Raw genomic sequence first — 20,340 nt, 5'->3', positions numbered from 1 at the left:
TCTCATACAAAAAAAAATATTTGATGTCACTACCTTACAAACCTAAATCCATTTTATATTTCATCTTCTAAAGTCCTCTTTTGTTAATCCTGTTATTCCTTTTAAACAGAACTCCAGGCAGACTGATAACAAAAGTCCTGTGTGCTTTTATTTGTGTAAGTTGCAAAAACTGATGATGAGAGTCTGGTTGTCTGAATGTCTGGATGCGGTCGAGTTCTCTCCACTCCTGATGGTCACAGATGCTGCCTCGTGCGTCTGGACAATGTTCACATGGAGGCAGCATTTGTGGATGGTTCGTGTTCTCATTGTGAGAACCTTACCATGGCAACGTTGCGGTTGAGGCCACTCCAGCTGTCCCCCGCGCCACTCCTTCCCACGGAACTGAGGACGACCCGGCTGGTGATGGAGGTGATTTGGGGAAGGCAGTTGACCACCTGCCCCCGGCATGCTCGTTGACTTCCATCCTGGCTCGGGGTGACAGCGGCTCGCCTAACGGCCAGTCTGCTTATCCCCTTGAGCCCCCCGAGCTGGATGATGAGCTCACCGCTGCATCGGAGAGCATTCCGGCGTCTGACGCGGAAGACTCAATTGGACTGCCACCCTCGGCTCGGCACGCCCAGCCTGAGGCTGACAACCAGATGGCCAACATGGTTGCCCGGGCCGCTGTCAGCATGGGGATGGACTGGAACCCCCCGTCCAGAGTCTGGGCGCCGCTCACAGCCATGCCCCCGGTTCCTTTCTTCCTGGAGGTGCATGATGAACTGACAAGGTCTTGGAGGGCACCTTTCACTGCCCGCAACCGATCTCCTCACTCATCCGCTCTCACTGCCCTCGACGGAAGAGAGGCCCACAGGTACTCGGCGGACAGAGCGGTTGCGATCCACCTTTGTCCCGAGAATCGGAATCGCCCGGTGCTCCACTCCAAGACCTGTAGGATGATGTCATCACTGACCTCCAAAGCCTACAGTGCTGCTGGACAGGCTGCCTCCACCTTGCATGCCATGGCCCTCCTGCCAAGTTCACCAGGCCAAGGCACTCAAAGATCTGCACTTGGGTATTTCTGACCCCGATGTTTTGCAGGTCAGTCGCTGAGCGCAGTTCCTCGCCCTCAGGGCCACGAAGGTCACTGAGCGGACACTTGGGCAGGTGATGGCCACCCTCGGTGTCCAGGAACGACATCTTTGGCTGAACCTGGTCGAGATGCGGGACGTGGACAAAGCACGCTTCCTCAATGCCCCTGTCTCCCAGTTTGGTCTCTTCGGCAACACTGTAGAGGACTTCACCCAGCAGTTGTTAGCGGTGAAGAAACAGACAAAGGCCATTTCTCACATCATGCCCCCCTGCGCCATTAGCACAGGCCGTGCTCAGTCTGCTCGCCGAGGGGGTCCTCCTGCGGCTTCCAGAAAACAGGCAGCTCTGCCCCAACCTGGGCCCAGCTCTCAGCCCCAGTGTTGAGCGCCCCGCTGGAAGCGCATACCCTCCTTCTCCCGAACGTCCTTGAGGACCCGGAAGGCTCCCAAGTGTTCCTGAGACAGATGACCCAGTGAACGAGACGTTTGCTCCGGAGCTGTTAGACAGACCACTACATCCCCCGGTGGAGGGCCGGGAGGAGAATCCTCATTTCAGTTCATTTTCTGTACCCACATTCTCAATAAAAGAGCAATTTCCTCTGGATCACCTTGCCCTCAAATGCCGTTCTCATGGCAACCCGGTACCACACCTCAACATTCTCGGCACTCCGGACACAGACCCCCACCTCCGGACCCACGAATTCTGCCCCCTGGCCGGCCGGTTCCGATGAGTCCAGAGGACGCCTACATGGGACCTCCTCCTCAGTCACTAACCCTCCCCCTGCCGGGTGTGCGGAGAAAGGTAAATGCTTTGAGTCTTCTCTCAGCACCAGAACCTCGGGACACGCTTCTGCCTGTCAACGCTATACTACCTGCTCCACCCCGCTGCAAAGCCTCGCCAGTCACGCTGGTTGGCCAGGACCATCAGACTCGGATAGGCGATTCAGCTCACCAGGCCCCCGCCCCCTTTCCCCGGTGTCCGCTTTACCTTGGTGCAGGGTGAAGATGCCAACACCCTGCGTGCGGAGATCACAACCTTTCTACTCAAAGACGCGATAGAGCTTGTCCCTCCAGCTGAGATGAAGGGTTTCTACAGCCCGATCTTGGACCTGCGAGATTTCAACCAGGCCTTGCACAAACTCCTATTCAAAATGCTCACGCAAAGACACATTCTAACTTGTGTCCGGCATTAAGATTGGTTCGCAGCAGTAGACCTGAAGGACGCTTACTTCAACGTCTCTATGTTGCCTCGACACCGACCCTTTCTACAGTTCGCATTTGAGGGCCAGTCCTCCCCTTTTTCATGTCCCAGTCCCCTTGCATCTTCACGAAGGTCGCAGATGCAGCCCTTGCCCCACTAAGGGAAATGGGCATCTGCATGCTCAACCACCTCGATGACTGGCTCATCTTGGCCCACTCTCGAGAGTTACTATGTGCCCACAGGTACCAGGTGTTCAGGCACCTCAGCCGTCTTGGGCTTCAGGTCAACTGGAAAAAAAGCAAGCTCGCCCCGGTTCAGAGCATCTCTTTTCAGTGCCTCACCAATGAGCGCACACAGTCAGTGCTGAAATGGCGGTTCCTCTAAAACAATTCCAGAGGCTCCTGGGGCATATGGCATCCTCCGTTGCAGTCGCGCCACTGTGGTTGATGCATATGAGACCGCTTCCGTACTGGCTCCAGACTTGAGTCCCGAGATGGGCATGGCACTGCGGCACGCACTGTGTGTTCATCACCCCCGCCTGCCACCAGACTTTCAACCCCTGGAAAGACCTCTGTTTTCTGCATAAAGGAGTCCCCCTACAGCAGGAGTCCACACATGTTATGGTTGGGGGCACTGTGTGCAACGGGCATGCAACCGCTGTCTCCTGGAAAGAGCCCCCGCTGCGTTGGCAACGCAGTGAGCCTTCTTGCATGGGTCCTCCCTGACCTTCTTCCAAGGTCAGGGAGGATGAGGAACATGTCACACTGGTGGCCCACTACTGGCCCACTCGAACTTGGTTCTTGGATCTCGTGCTTCTCGCGACTGAGGAATGACCTTCTTTCTCATGGATGGGGTACCCTCTGGCATCTGCATTTTTTTCCAGACCTCTGGATCCTCCACGTCTGGCCCCTGGATGCAATGTGGAAGATCTAAGTGGCCTGCCATCCTGCCATCGTAGACACGCTCACCCAAGCCAGAGCTCCCTCAACCAGGCAACTTTACGCCCTGAAGTGCTCTGGTTCGCAAATTGGTGTTCTTCCCAGTCCGAAGACCCACAGAAGTGCGCAGTCAGGACAGTGCTCTCATTTTTGCAGGAGATGTTGGAGGGGAGGCTGTTCCCCTCTAAAAAAACGAAAAGGTTTATGACGATTTTATGGGGCGTTGGGGAAGGGTATGTACAGTCTGATGCAGCCTGTCTTTTTGGCATGCAACTGCCTGCCCGCACCTGCATCAGGAGCGCACGTACATGATTCAGTGCATGGCGTGATTGAATATGGACACCTAGTGTCGCTTCTTCGACACAACGTCGAAGTGAGCGACAGACGGGGAACATCTAGGTTTACTGTTGTAACCTCCGTTCCCTGATGGAGGGAATGAGACGTTGTGGCCGGGAGGCAGCAGACTTCTTCGTTTAAAGACTGCTTGGTTCAAGTCTGTCAAAGTTGGGGAAAAAATGTGAAAGTATATAATTTGCACAGCCTTTTGAGAGACATGAAAAGGTTAATGTGCAAATGGATTTACCAGACATTATTGTATTGGAGAGCACAATTTATGTTCTCATTTAGACTAGTGGAAGCTCAAAAGCCCTCCTGTTGATCTCTTTTTGATGAAACGGTTACATTTGTCTTGCAATCAAAGTAAGGGTCAGACATAATCCTTTAAATATTTTATTTAAACAGTGCTGTTTGCTCTGTGCTCTTTTGCATGATATACAAGCGCTCCTGTGGGGTGTGATTTTTGAGTACACCACCCTCGACTAGCAGGTCATGTTACATCATACAGTATTTTTTCTTGGTTGAGAGAACAACCTGCTTGAAAGTTTCCAGGTGTGGGTAACAGACAAATTTGCATAATGCATGTTATGTGGTTTGAAATCAGTCAAGGGATAGAAAGAGGGTACAGTACACCACAAGTGACCACTTTGCTCAGAGTTTTAGTGGGAGCAACAATGTCTGACCAAGGGTCAGAAATTAATTAGGACAAAAATGCCAAAGATAGTGACCAAAATACCCCAAATATATATAAAGTCAAGTCAATTTTATTTGTATAGCGCCTTTCACAACACACATCGTTTCAAAGCAGCTTTACAGAATATCAGCATTAACAGACGATAAAACTGTAATGTCTATAAAGTCAGTTAATCATCACTGTGTAATTTAGATAAAATACGATTTTTAATAGTGTTTAAAAATAATTAAATTATAATTGTATTAATAACCCCAGTGAGCAAGCTGTAGGCGACTGTGGCAAGGAACACAAAACTCCATAAGATGTTGATTAATGGAGAAAAATAACCTTGGGAGAAACCAGACTCACTGTGGGGGCCAGTTCCCCTCTGGCTAACATTATGAATGTAATGTAAATATTAATTATGTATAGGTAAAATCATGGTTTAAAATTATTAAACTAAGTGTTAAGGGTCAGTGATTAAACATCGATTGTGTTTGAACTGTAGGATTAATGACCAAAGTCTTTGAAGTCCATCTTGATTAATTGCAGAAGTTCACATAGATGCAATTGTCCTTAATTGGCTGATGAAGGCTTTTGTTGGCAATAGTTAGTCTAAGCATTTCATTTCAAGATCGTAGTCCATAAATAGACCGAGGTGATGCAGGTTGGAGTTGGCATCATTTCATCCTCTGAAGTCCGTCATAATAGATTGAAGTGATGTTTGGCTGGCACCGGCTGCATTTAGTCATCATCATTCAGCGACATGAAGCAGTGGAGTCCAACATGAAGCAGGAACGAAAGTGGATGCAAAATTATCCCTGTATTGAATTCCTCTGTATTTTCAATCTGTTATCTAACATTTATTGTATTTTTAAGCATTCTTTTTCTGACATAGCACACCTAGTTATTTTTTCAATAGAAAATTTGGAGAAACAAATGGCCTAATAAAGGTCAAAATACTCCCTGAAAATCCATTCCAGGAGGCAAATATTGCCATTTAATAATAATAACATTTTTACTCCTGAAATGTCTGTTTTGAACACCCTCTGAGAATGCATGTGTGGTGATACAGAACACTGTAAAGCCATTGTTCATGACTACAGAAGAGATATTTTAGTAGCTTGATAATGCAGTAGTAAAATTGACTCTGCAGCTTAAGCTAGAGAAGTTCCCTTCTCTTTATTTCCATTGTGACAAAATAAAAAGCCTTTTTTTTCCCACTGACATGTACGTAAATTCCGTAATTAAAGTATTTTACTACCATATGAGCAGTTCAGTCTTGAAGTACATATGTTTTTATGAGCCGTGTCAATAGGTGGCAGTGTGCCTCAAAAAACCTCACAAGCAATGCAGCCACAGAATGAGAACCATTCACTAGGGATGTTCGAATCCGACTTTTTTGGAGTCCCGACTGTAGACATTATTTTTAGTAAGGACAGGGTCGAGATTCAAGGCTGTCACCAAGTGTGGCCATTAGGTGTCAGAGCCTTCCAAAGTGACACAATGTGGCCCTTAAAATTGCTTGTCAAGCATGTGGGGGAAATGAATCGAACAATAAAAAAACCCTGGAGTTTTCACTCTGTAACTTACTGTAGCTGGCAATGGAAATGACGTAGATGATGAAATAAAGAACCATAGTGCAATTTATTAATAAATGTGAAAACTATAAACCCTAACTAGGGAACCACATGACATGAAACAGGAACTAGACTTATAAAAACAAAAGACATGAAATCAAAACATGAACAAAAACACATCTAAACATGACACACTCGTATTTGCTTGTTTAAACCAATCATTTAGATTGCTGCTCTGTAATCATTTTTCAGTTTTTCTTTAACTACTGGTCTAGGATCAGTTTCTCTCACCCAAATCCACTCTAAATCAGCACCTGCGGCCAACTGAAACCATATCGTTTGCTTTGTGTATCTGCAGAGAAAATGACATTTTTTGTATTATTATTTTATTTTTTATAATTATACATGTATAACAAATTTTAAATAAAAGTATTGCAATTCATGGAGTAAAACATATTTATTAAATTATGGTAGCATTAAAACGAGTTCATCCCTAATTACACCGCTTTTAACTCTTTAACAATTAACTCAAGCTAACCTACACTGAGATGACTCTAGAAAAAAATTATTCACAAGATATATCCCTTGAACGTGTGAAGCATTGCCTACTGGATTTTATTCCAACTCCCTAAAACTCTTCAAGTTGATGCTGATAATGTCAGCAAGACTCAGCCAGGTGCAAGTGTGATTTCGCTTCATTCAGTGGTTAGGTCTATATATTTTTCATGTGGGCTGCCATGCCAATGAAAAACAAATCATTCATATGTTCTTGCTCGATTCACTTAATTATCAATAAGGTCTGTATGTTATCATGAACAAATAAAATTAATTTTGACTGGGGTTTGAAAGGTACATTTTTAATGTTGTTTTAATGACGGCAGTTTTTTTTTTCCTTTACCACAATGTATTAAACAGCAGGGGGTTTAATTCACATATTTTGGTGAGTTTATTGCTTTTTAAAATATAGCTTGTTCTCAGATCATAGAGTGTTTCCTGTTCAATTGCATGTTCTGGCAATGGACCTTACAAGTTTACAGTCACTAGCACATACTCAGTGTTTAAAGGGGGAAATAACAAGACACAGCTGGGCTGAAATGATTTACAACGCCAGTGGCGTTGTACGAAAGTTATGAATCAAAGAACAAATCATCAGTAGTATGTAGTGGACAGCAAAAATCATATGCACTTACATACACACTGATAATACCAGCATCAATTTACTTTTCAATCATTGACCCATGCATTTATGTAATGCTAGAAAGTTCCAAAAGTTTTGTCTTTTGAAGTCTGTCATGCACCCTTTCTCTTTAGGATGCATATGCATTATCTCTCACTCAAAAAATGTATATTATGAATGAATGTCCCACCTACATGTGTATGCAAGGTATGTGATTGGTTCTTAAGAAAGCCAATTCACTGATTTGAGCCAATCACAACGTCCTGTTCGAAAGATACAGAGTTGAAAGAACAAAAGAGTTGATTCCTATCGAGTGTCGACTCCGATTCCATGGCTTGTCAAGAGTCGAGGAATCGACTCTTTGGAGTCGACTTCCCATCCCTACCAATCACTTTTTGAGGAAGCACAACAGAAAACAGGAATCTTGAAATATGAATTTCAAAGGTTCCTCTACTTTTCAAAATGTGGCGTTTATGACGCTGAATAACAGTGAGGAGCTCCAAATGTGTCCGTGTGAGGCACACACATGTACATAGAGCGACACTTAAAAATAGCACCGATGCAAGAATATGTTCTGTTAGAACTGGCACATTGCTGAACTCAATGCAAAACAGATTGCTGTCAACTGTAAGCATGTTCAATGATATGAGAACAAAACAAACAATATATTGACTTCTTAAGACACTTTTTGTATTGTCTAATCAATGCTTTATTAATCTGCCACAATAATATCATTTATTTCAAACAGAATTTCAATCCATATTATAGGCCCAACAAATTATGTTTATAAATTTTTAAATATGAATTATTTATATGTATTATCATTATTTGGGGGCCTTTGTCAGCAAATATTGATGCTATTAATTGTGATTAATTCGAATAATTAATCGGCATCTTGTAATTAATTCAGTAAATATTTTTTATCAATTGACAAAGTTCAGCCATGCAAGGGTTGTGGCGCAAGCTGATAGGTTCTTTGATTTGGTTTCTTTTAGACAATTGGTTCGCTTGTATGTGACATGTAAGCTGATGGGTCCTCAGGTTTGTTATCAGGTAGCTAATCAACTTGAGCCTCTCTCTTTGTCTAACATTTAAATGGCTCAGTTTTGATGATAAGATGGTTTCTTTGTAGCATGGTGTGAGTGTTTTTCTCCTAAACTCACCTGTAGCTTCCACCTGCCTAGATCTCCTACAGGAGGATTATTTGTATTTGTATTTGTGCAGCAGCATATAATACATGCTTGATGCACTATGTCTTGCATTTTGTTGTTGTGCAGCAGCAGCACCATGTCCTCATGCTAATTTAGTATGTATGTGTCTCCATATTTGCTCTGCGGCAGCAGCAGAGTTAGCAGATCTTATCCACCAAGACCAATATCCAATCAGTATGGCATCATGCCCACATTCACATGCTAAATTTTCTGGTACTTTTTGCCTCTTTTTGTTTGTCAGAGAGGAGAAATAGGATTGGGACTTGTCTCAGGCTGGACTCAAACCTGCATCACCACAGGAGCACATGCACTAACCACAGTGTCACAATAGCGAGAAATTAGGCTAAATAGACGAGTCTATAATTTGTATGGTCTATTTAACAAGGTATTTGATTCTGAACAATGAATGTAACTAAAATAGTATTTGTGACCATAACTAACACATAATTGAGCATTTTAGGTATTTGACAAGGTATTTGATTCTGAACAATGAATGTAACTAAAATAGTATTTGTGACCATAACTAACACATAATTGATACATTAGTGGCATGTGTTTCAGGGAAATTATTTTGTAAAGCAGTGTTCATGAGTGTGTTGTTAATGCAATTTATATATTATGATGCATTTCATTACCTCGCAACTCTCTTCAAATAGGTTGCAGAAAATGTCATACTCTGTTGCTCAGAATAAACCCCATGTAATTCCTTACATCTGCAATTCTCTTTACTTTATGGCCAGTTGTGTGAACGTGTGTGTGTGTGTGTGTGTGTGTGTGTGTGTGTGTGTGTATTTGTTTGTGTGGGTTTGTGCATGTGTGTATTTTAACGAAACGAGATTGGCTTTTTCATAACAAATAAAACTCTTCAATCATAATCAAATGGTTTGGAGGCCACATGAATATCTACCCTCCTCCCTACCTCACTTGCCCTGTGCAACCTGTCTGTGCCTGGATATTCATGCTGAGGTAAGCTGGCCAAATTCATCGGCTTGTCAGATGGTATTGAATTTGAGATTAGTTTTTATTTGGGCCTCCAAATTGCTTTTCCTTGTGCTGCTTTGAGAGGCTGTCATATATATTTTTCCCTCAGGTAGATTAAGAGAGAGAGAGAGACCTGCTTTCTCTAACTTCCTCCGTAATGACCTCCCTCTCCACCCGGGTGGGGTTTGTGTTGTAAAGTTCTTGTTAGTATTCTGCGCCTGGATAGATAATTTCTTAGCGACAGTCTGTCTGTGTTAACGAATATCACACTACCAGAAAAGCCTGCAGCAGATTTCTTACAATGTAATATCAAATCCCCAGGTGAATGACAAGGTTTTAGATCCCTACGCATCAATATTTTAATAAACTCTCATAATATTTGCAGCATCACCACACCTTGTAATTACATGATGTTTTCAAAATAGACAGTAGCGTCCTCTTGTCCTCTTGTAAATATGAACCTTAATTGCTGAATTAATTCCTTGTATGATATATATTAACTCTCCAGGGCATTGTACATGTTTGTATCAGCTCCAAGCTAAGCCTGAAGATGTCTAGTCATGTCTTTATTTACACTCTTGTACTAGATTTTGGTATCAAAAGGGCTGGTATCTCATTTAGTTATTTCATGAAAAATCTGAAGCACGATTTTGTAAAATCACCCTGTTGGATTTTGGATGGCTTGATTAGAAAAAGGATTAATAGAGCAGTCTTTGTGTATAATGGCTGAGTCACTCAATAATTAATGTGCATTTAACCCCTCATAGAGTACCATATAATTGTATTTCACTGTTCAGACCCAATTCTGCCAATTTGCAGACAACCGGCATGACAAATGAATCACTTCAAATGTGTTTACCTTTGCCTGTAGCATTAATGAGACACCTCCAAAACACACTTAGGGTCCCAAGGAAACCAGAAAGTAATCGTGTTCACATAAATTATGGTGAGCGATATTTATAGTTTTAATTTTCGCTATAAAATTAAAGCTTTACTCTGCTAGTTTAGGGTTGAGGTTTGGGTTAGGTAGTAGGCAGAGTTTTTCCTGCATAGTGAATTATGAGGCGACCACCTCCGTCAAATTTCATGCCGCCTCTGACTGTCGACGAAACTCGGGCAGGCAGTAATGTGCACAGACAGACCCCAAGTGATGCTCAAGCACCCACCCTCTTTCACAAGATGAGTACCCTTTTTGCAAGTCATTGTTTAATTTTTTTATGTATATTTTAGTTTTTATTTAAATTTGGCCCTTGGCATCAATTCTCAATTTACATTTATGCATTTGGCAGACGCTTTTATTCAAAGTGACTTACAGAGCCCTTATTACAGGGACAAAGCAACCTGTTAAGTGCCTTGCTTAAGGACACAATGGTGGTGGCTGTGGGGATCGACCCGACAAACTTCTGATCAACAGTTTAGTGCTTTTCCCACTACACCACCACCACCACACACTTAAACGTGTGCCCGACGTCTGCATTTAAGTTGCAATTCTGCGAAATCACACGAGCCCCTGCCCCTCCCCCTCTTTGACATTCTTTGTCACAGCTAGGGCTGGACTGGTAATCTGGCATACCGGGCATTTTCCCAGTGGGACGATGCACTTTGGGTTCGATCAGGGGTGGACTGGCCATTGGGACGCGATACACCGCTTTATGCAGAACGGACCACAAAACTATGCTGCGATATGCAGAAAAGGCACAGCCTCCCCACAGCTTTGAAGTCTACCTGACCAGCCTTCATTTGTGAGAGCCAGGTAAGAATACATTTTGCACTAAATTTCGACATTGTTTGACACTGCTGTGAAATTAAACCACTATAAAAAATCTGAATTATTGCCTAAGCAGAACTTAGGCAATAGCCCTCCATTAAGCTTAACAACAAGAAAGCTAATCAGTCGTTGGCTCAAAATAGCATCGTGCAGTGTCGGAAATTTCATTGCTCCTGTGAGTTGTTTTTTTATACTGATAACATAACATAACATAGTCAATCCTCCGTGGTCACCGGAGGCACCGGCGCGATCACCTGACTTTTCCCCTGATAACAGCAGAAAGAAATACTCTGTAATCTTTTGTCATACAGATAAGAGTAAGATATCATTCGAAACTATAAAGGGTTTACTTATATTTGTGTACACTGACAATAACAGCAAAACATTGTGGTTTTGTAAAATAAAGAATGCACTTTCTGCATCTCCGTGAACCTCTGTCTGGGGTGCGTCACAAAAATTAACCAAAACTCATCGTATATTTATGTCTATAGAAAGCTTGAACTGTCTATTTTTAAATTAACCAATTTAAATTGAAAACAAATATTCTCTGCTTGTGTAATCCATATGAAACCAACAAGAGGTACAGTCTTTCCCGTTTAAGCTCATTATTGTTTTTGGAAGAAGACATACTGTGAATTTACCTCAGAAGAAGAGTGTGATCCGATACGGCCTAACACAAATAGTGTCCCACAAAATTTTCTTTTGTGAGTGTTAACTGGAGTCTACAAAATATATTATGTGTTTCATGGCCTTATTTCAGTGACTTAAAAATGACTAACTAGGCATAATCTTGATTTTCTAAAAAAAAGCAAACATGTACATGTCATGTTTCAAGGCTCTTATGTTACAACACTGCTGAGAAAGTGATGGAGTTTATTTATTCATTTTGTTAATTATTCATGCTTGACATGATGACTACAATCATGTCAGCTGTATCTGGGCAACATTTTGTATTGTTATCTCAAAGCAAGTTATGGCATTTGGAATCAAGGTAGCCTTTTTATCAAAAGTAAAAAAGACTCTTTAAGCAAGTGATCAGAGGGTTTTACTGAACCTAAGAACTACTTACATTTGTAAATGCCACAATAAACCAGAAACATAATTACATAGAATAAGTGACAAGTAATAAGATCCAGCACTGTTTCAGTTGTGCACATGGTCAATCTAACAACCCCGCGAACCACCCGCCTCCTGGCACGATTGTTTGCTTCCATCTACGCTTGGGAAAGCGTTCGGGTGTCTGACGCTGAAGACCTGACTGGACTCCCGTCCTCAGGCCAGCCCACCCAGTCAGAGTCTGAAGACTTAAGCGGTCTACCATCTGCACTCGTAGACACGATCAACCAAGCTCACCTGGTCTGGTTGGGACCTGACGGATAATTGTTTGGTTGCCCTTTTTTGGACTGTAATTTGTGGCTGCTACTGTGGTGTGCACCAGTTAGCTCCCCAGCCAGAGATACCACATCCAGTCTAGATAGTACTCTTACACAATCCCGTTAATTTAGAGAAGGTGCAAACCAAAAACTGAACTGGTGATGCCCATGCTGACAAAATGTGCCAATCCACCCACCGACTGCACCAGAACAGGCGCCAGACCCAGACAGTTAAATTTCCATAGCTTTCATTTTTAAATTACTTGGGACTTTCCTATTCCTAAGAATAGTGAGGTGTTATTAATATTAAGAGGTTCTGAGATTACAGGGAATACATCTAAGAGCTTGGATTGTATTGGATCTAACATACATGTGGCTTTTGATATTTCAATAATTTTTGTTAGCTATGGCAGTGAAGGATTGAAGTTGCTCATGAGGAAAATTAGGAGACAATGTTTTCTGAGGTACTGTGACAGTTGATTGCATAATTCCAATTTTATTTCTGATGTTTTCAATTTTATCAATAAAGAAATTCATGAGCGATGACAGAATATCTGGTTCAGTAGAGGCTTTATTCCTAACCAATTTAGCCACAGTACTGAATAAACACCTAGTATTGTTGTGGTTATTTTCTATGAGTTTGCTAAATTATGCTGACCTGGCGGCTTCTGGTGCCTGTCTGTAGCTACAGACAATATCCTTCCATGCACCGCAAAATACCTCTAATTTTGTATTCTTCAACTTGCGCTACATTTTCCGAGCTGCTCCCTTGAGAGCATGAGTGTGATCATTGTACCATGGTGCAGAGCTTTTTTTAAATTGGGCTACACTATCAAGAGTGCTATAGAAGACTATATTTGTTTTTTCTGTTATTACATCAAGTTATTCTACACTTTTTGGCTTATTGAGTTTACTGTAAGAGACAAATCTAGAAGATTATTAGTGAAGCTATCTTTAGTGGTTCAAAGAATAGTTCTACCAGAACGATAGTGTGGTGTAGGTTGAGTGACATTAGCTGATCGCAGCATACAAGAGACAAGATAATGATCTAATGAATGGTCATTGCTCTGTGGCAGAATTTATATTGTATCAACATCAAATCCACAAGACAGAATTAAATATAGTGTGTGATTAGTGCGATGAGTTGGTCCTGTCACATTTTGTGACAGGACCAACTAGACCTCCACTAGCGTTCGGATGCGTGCCTCTAAGTCTTTAACCTTCTTGGTCAGCCTGACTAATTCCTTACATTTATCACATGTAAATCTCTCACTGCTGATTGAAGAAGCTATAGTAAACATGTGGTTTTCAATGCACAAAGCGATAACATGAATAGATGCCATGACTTACCGCAAGTGTTTGTTCTTGTAGTTGTTATGTTTGTTCTTAAGTGGCAAGGGTTTGAGATTAATATGAATTCCTCACAGAGTTATTTGCTGTTGTTGTGGTGGTTCCTGATCAACATACGTTTGAGACTGATGCAATAATCTGTGTAAAACACAGAAAACAAGTGCACCACCACCTGGAGAGGTTCCAGAATGAATGGGGCAAAATATCTGTGTGTGACGAAGCAGGCGGAGAATGGGGATCTATATGCAGCAGTTTATTCAAAAAACAAAGAAAAACTCAGAAGAAAGCAAAACAAGGGAGACCTGACACAGAGCATCCAAAACATGCAGGAACTAACAAGGAAACAAGAGGGCTTATATACAAAAAGGAACAAACAAGGGAATAAGGAACACCTGGGGAAATAATCAGGGAAGGAGAACTAATCAGGGGAAAACCAATCATAAAATGAAACTACAAAAGGACTACAAAAACCAAACAGGAAACAGGAACTAAACTAAACTTCAAAATAACAGCACAAAAACAAAAGACAACAGAGAACATGACACTGTGAAAGGTGTCTCCTGGCTGATGACCCCATAGCTGGACAATGGAAGGCACCAGCGGAGGTGCGGCAGGCAGATCAGGTTTAGACAATTACCTGTGCATCTGAGTGCATTACATTAACCTATTAGGCAACATAGGCCACCTATGCTCTTAAAGTCACCAAAATTGAATGATTTGATGCTATTTTTGCCCCCCAAAAATTCCTAGGGACCATGCATGTCCACAGAACCCCCGACAACATCATGGTAAACTGCATATTGTATTTGAGGGGCGGGGGTCTCTCCTAGTGTGCCAAATGAGGCAGGACCATCACTGCATGGAAAAAATATGCAACGAAAATAAATGGGGACTAAGGCTATGAGTCTGTTATGACATTATATAGCAAATATCATCTCCAGTTGTGTTCCATGGAAAGTCAGGGTTTGGAACAACCTGAGGGTCACAAAAATTGTTTGAGATCATCTGCCTGTTGAAGACACTTTGCAATTTGCACATGTACATTTACAGTAATTAAATAAAATGCTACTGTAACGCTGATAGAACAAAGACGACAGGAAGCAAGACTTCAAGGCAAGGTGCGTCTTTTAATTCCCCTTTTTTTTTATTGCCCACAATATTCACACAATCTTTTTAGTATCCCCAATTTCCATCGAGTCGAACGCTGAGTTCGTTGTCAGTTTCTCTCCCCTCCTCTGTGGCTGCTGGCATTTTTAACCGCTCTCCTCACTCTACTGCAATTAGAGACAGGTGTTAGACATAATTTGGCCCAGGTGTGAGCGCCCTTACCGCTTCTCTCTCCCGGACGGGCGCTTGACCACGCCCCCGCTGCCACAGCTACAAATGTTGTTGGTAACATTATTGGTAACAGGCTAACACGGCTTACATATGTTAGCATATACAAATGACATCGTATGAATGGATGCAATGGGAGGAGAAGACCAAGCTGCTGATGCAACACAGAAGTGATAAGCATTGTTGTAGCTAATGGGAAATCTAAGTCAAAATTATGGTTGTGGAGTATCACTTTATTACTTGATCTCACTCAACTCTTTTCATCTTCTCATGTTTCCTGTTGCATTGAAGAGGTAAAGCCCTTGTTGACAGTGAGACTGAAATTAGCCCTGGTGCAGTGTATTCCCCATTCAATAGATTTCAATCACCTTAGCGGAGCGCTCTTCTGTGCTCTATTATCACACAGATTTACAATGAACTCCACCTCTCCATCATTAGTGAGATTCTAATTGAAAACTAGGTAGACCAATTTAGTCTTTCTGGTGCAGAAAAAAAAACAGTTGGATTTGAATTTTCCGACACATTAATTCAGTTTACTCCCCTCTGGAATCTGATGTCTGCACAAGGTAAATAAACAAGTAATGTTGAAGTGCAATATCTGTTTATCATGGGTTTCTAAAGTAATTTCTCAGGAGGATGATTTCCTCTAAAATTAGTCACCCAAATTTAGGATAAAAAAAGTTGGTAAGTTAAGAGTGCACATCTGCAGTTAAGAGTTTCAGTTAAGCAAGTAGTCATGGTGACGTGATGTTTTGCATCAGTAGTTCAACTGGTGGTTTGCAACCCAAAAATGGATCACAGGTCTGTTCTGACAGAGTCACATAGTATCACTTTATGTCCATTGTAAAATTTGGATCCTGAAGCAAAAATAGTTAAGAATAACTTTTCTAGATAAGTCAATGCTCATATCAGCACATGTTCATAGCATGTTTAAAAGGTCAGGAAGATCAAAAATATCTAACTGAAGATGCATTAAATCAGATTCCATGCAGACCTGGATCTCATTTAAATAAATCTTCAATCTATCACAATATATATATATATATATATAGTTGTATTAATCAGCATAACATCTTTTTTTGTTTATTTGTCCTGTGTTTAGTAATCTTTTTCCAGTCAGTTTTACCAGGGACGAACTGCTGAACATTCGGCAGCACATACCAGATAATGTTTTCACGTTTTTGGAATATTCAAACGTTTTGCTGGACATTTTAGTTGGAGGCGCAGCTGTGTTGTTTAAACATGCTACAAGACACAGGCGAGGGAAACGAGCTAATATGGAAGTGCTCTTTATTAACTGTAAGCCGTTCTACTCGCCACAGGAGTTTTCTTTGTTTATTCTGGTGTGTGTTAACATTCCTCCAAATGCGTCAGGCTGGCTGATCAAATCACAGACACAGAACAACAATACTCAGTTATTATTATTTTTGGGGACTTTAACAAAGCAAATATCACACGTGAACTGCCCAAATACAGACAGCACAATACATGCCCCACCAGAGACAGGAATATATTGGATCATTGCTACACAACAATAAAGGATGCATAATGCTCTGTCCCACGTGCAGATTTGGGATTCTCTGACCACTGTCTGGTTCATCATCTTCCGATCTACATGCAGAAATGTAAATCAATAAAGCCAGTTGTAAGGACTGTTAGGAGATGGACTAATGAAGCAGAGCTGGAACTACAAAGCATGTTTTGACTGCACTGATTGGAGTGTTTTTGAAGCTGCAGCTACAGAGCTAGACGAGCTCACAGATACTGTTGCATCATACATCAGTTTCTGTGAGGGCATTTGCATCCCAACTAGCACATTTTTATCAATCAACAATGATAAACCATGGTTCACAGGAAAACACAGACAGATTCGGCATGCCAAATAGGATGCTTACAGGGGTGGGGATAAAGTCTTGTATAATCAGGCCAGCAACACACTGAATAAGGAAATCAGAGTGGCTAAAATAAGTTACTCTGAGAAGCTGAAAAACAAGTTTTCAGCTAACGACCCTGCATCAGTGTGAAGTGGCCTGAAACAACTTACTAATTACAGGACTTCTACCCCCAACCCTGTGGTGGACCAATGACTTGCTGACAACCTGAATGTGTTCTACTGCAGATTCGAAAGGCCCAATTTCACACCCCACACACACTCGGACCTTCACTTCACACAAATATTAACACCTCCTGCAACCCCCCTCCTCCCACCTCCTGCTACATAACCTGCACTCAAGATCTGTGAAGACGATGTGTGCCGTGTCTTTCGGAAGCAAAGGTCAAGGAAGGCTTCAGGCCCAGATGGCGTCTCACCAGCGTGCCTTCGTTCCTGTGCTAACCAACTGACCCCCATCTTCACACAGATTTTCGATAAATCCCTGGAGCAGTGTGAAGTCCCATGCTGCTTCAAACGCTCAATTATTATCCCTGTCCCTAAGAAACCAAAAATCACTTAATGACTACAGACCTGTCACCCTGACATCTGTGGTCATGAAGTCATTTGAGAGACTGGTGTTGGCCCACCTGAAGGACATCACTGGACCCTTTCTGGATCCCCTTCAATTTGCTTATCGAGCAAACAGGTCTGTGGGTGATGCAGTCAACATGGGATTGCATCATGTCCTGCAGCATCTGGACAGACTGGGGAAATACGCAAGGATCCTTTTTGTGGACTTCAGCTTGGCTTTCAACACAATCATCCCAGCTATACTCCGGACTAAGTTAAACCAACTCCCTGTTCCTATGTCTATCTGTCAGTGGATTACCAGCTTTACTGATGTACAGGCAGCAGCTTGTGAGGCAGGGGAAATTCACTTCCACCACCTGTACAATCAGCACTGGTGCCCCCCAAGGGATGTGTGCTCTCCCCACTACTCTTCTCCCTCTACACCAATGACTGCACCACTAAGGATCCCTCTGTCAAGCTCCTGAAGTTTGCAGATGACACCACTGCCATTGGCCTCATCCGAGATGACAATGAGTCTGCATATATAAAGGAGGTTGAATGGCTGGCTGTCTGGTGCAGTCAAAACAACCTGGAGCGGAACACGCTCAAAACGGTGGAGATTATTGTGGACTTTAGGAGGAACACACAAACATTTTCCCCCCTCACCATTCTAAACAGCACTGTGGCAGCAGTGGAGTCATTCAGGTTCCTGGGCACTACCATCTCACAGGACCTGAAGTGGGAGACACACATTGACTCCATTGTGAAAAAGGCCCAGCAGAGTTTGTACTTCCTTCGCCAGCTGAGGAAGTTCAACCTGCCACGGGTGCTGCTGATACAGTTCAACACAGCAGTCATTGAGTCTGTCCTCTGCACTTCAATAACTGTCTGGTTTGGTGCAGCTACGAAATCAGACATCAGAAAACTACAGAGGACAGTTTGGATTGCTGAGAGGATTATTGGTTGCCCCCTGCCTCCCCCCTTCAAGAACCATACACTTCCAGAGTGAGGAAAAAGGCTGGTAAAATCACTCTGGACCCCACTCACCCTGCCCACTACCTTTTTGAACTGTTGCCTTCTGGTCAATGCTTCAGAGCTCTGAGCAACAGAACCGTCAGGCACAGCAACAGTTTTTTTCCCTCAGGCTTTCTATCTCATGAACAGTTAAATAGCCCCATTGAGCAATAATTATGTGCAATACACAGTTAAGTCTATTTATATTATCCAACATATCCACTTCTGCCATTACATGCACTGTACATAATATACTGTATTTTTGTTCTTTATGTAACAGATTTGTAATAGATTTGCACTATGTGTGTATGTGGGTATGTATGAAGGTGAGTGTATGTACATACAATTTAAAGTGTATGTGTAATTATTTATTTTTATTATTCCTTTTTTGTTTTTAATCACCCATGTCTTGCTGCTGTTTTTGTATTGTTGTACACTGGAAGCTCCTGTCACCAAGACAAATTCCTTGTATGTGTAAGCATACTTGGCAATAAAGCTGATTCTGATTCTGAAAACAATGATTTGTAGATTATGCAAATTGCCTTCACTCCTATATAAAAACTCTTTGTTCTGCGCATTTTTCGCCTGATGTCTTATCTTGCTGAAGGCCATTTGTGCTTAATAAGACAGTATAAGTGGTTTGTGCTAACTGTCAACATGTAATTTCCGAGAATAATAAACCAATTAAGAGTTTACATGATACACACAATTAAGCTACTTTTCTGCAAGTTTGTGTCTTCTGTATAAGGAAACTGCATTATCCAGCTTTGTGGGTCACCATGTGTTTCTTAAAAATTAAATTAGCTCCGGCATTCTTGTTGTTAATGTTATTTACTAACTGAATTTATTAATTGAAAACAGGGATGTGGATAAGGTATGTATGTAGAGAAATTTGCAGTTGTTGTTTTCATATATAAAGGTCTACATATTTATGTTCACTCCTTGTAGTGTTTCTGTACACAGTAAAAAAAAAAACGCGGGGGACATTGTTACACCAACAAAATAAAATTTTAAGAGTCAAATCAGGTAAAAGAAATCTAGCCTTAATGTGTCATTTTTTGTATTTTATTTTGATGTTAAAATTCTCTCACATCCCAGCATTATATACAGATTCAACTATAGGTTTACTTCACCTCTGTGTAAACATTGTGGCTCTGTAGCTCTGTATGCATGTATGTGTGTGTGTGTGTGTGTGTTGTGTGTGTGTGTGTGCGTGTGCGTGTGTGCGTGACTGTGCGTGTGTGTGTGTGGTCGTGTGTGGTATATTATATTGTTTCTGTTCTCTTTGTTTTACATTAACATAAAAGTTAAAAGTAACTTTGTTTTTTTACATTACTGCCAACAACCACTTAACACAGTGACTCGTCATCTTGCCAGTGTGTCATCATTGTAAAAGTCCCTGACTTGACTATCGTGTTTCTTGCTGCTTTGCTTCACTCCATGATGATAGTAATTCCTGCTTTGTTGCTAATGCAAAGAGGCCAGTAGGCCATGTATTATTGCCATTTAGTGGCATTTTCATGTTTCAGGTTTAAAGGTTTAAAAACATACCAACAAAACTGAATACTAAAAATTATTATTTTAGTTAATTTCAGAGCCATGAAAATAGTTTAGTTTCAGTTTTTCCAATTATTTAATTTTTTATTTTTAAGTTTACTATTCATTTGTTTATTTATTTTTTTTTTTTACATGTAGTTTTAGTCTTCATTTTAGTTTTAGTTAATGATAACAACATTGTATAAGTTATATACGTTCAATCAATAGAAGTCAATGTGAGTTTTCTGGAATTTGAAAAAAGTGATTGAGTTTGGTAATGATTCTGCAGTAATAATGACACACTAACTTTAAGGAAACGGTTGCACTTTTTTACAGTATTAATTAGATAAACGT

General features: G+C 41.7%; 1 protein-coding gene across 3 annotated transcripts in view; it reads left to right on the top strand.

Annotated features, from left to right (window-relative positions):
• Positions 1–20,340, top strand: part of LOC127628764 (contactin-4-like) — a 168,002-nt gene that overhangs the window by 35,992 nt on the left and 111,670 nt on the right. The window lies entirely within an intron of this gene.

This window comes from Xyrauchen texanus, chromosome 35 (assembly GCF_025860055.1).
Source record: "Xyrauchen texanus isolate HMW12.3.18 chromosome 35, RBS_HiC_50CHRs, whole genome shotgun sequence".
NCBI lineage: Eukaryota > Metazoa > Chordata > Actinopteri > Cypriniformes > Catostomidae > Xyrauchen > Xyrauchen texanus.
Note: the sequence above shows the minus strand (reverse complement) of the source record. Positions and strands in the feature narration are given on the sequence as shown.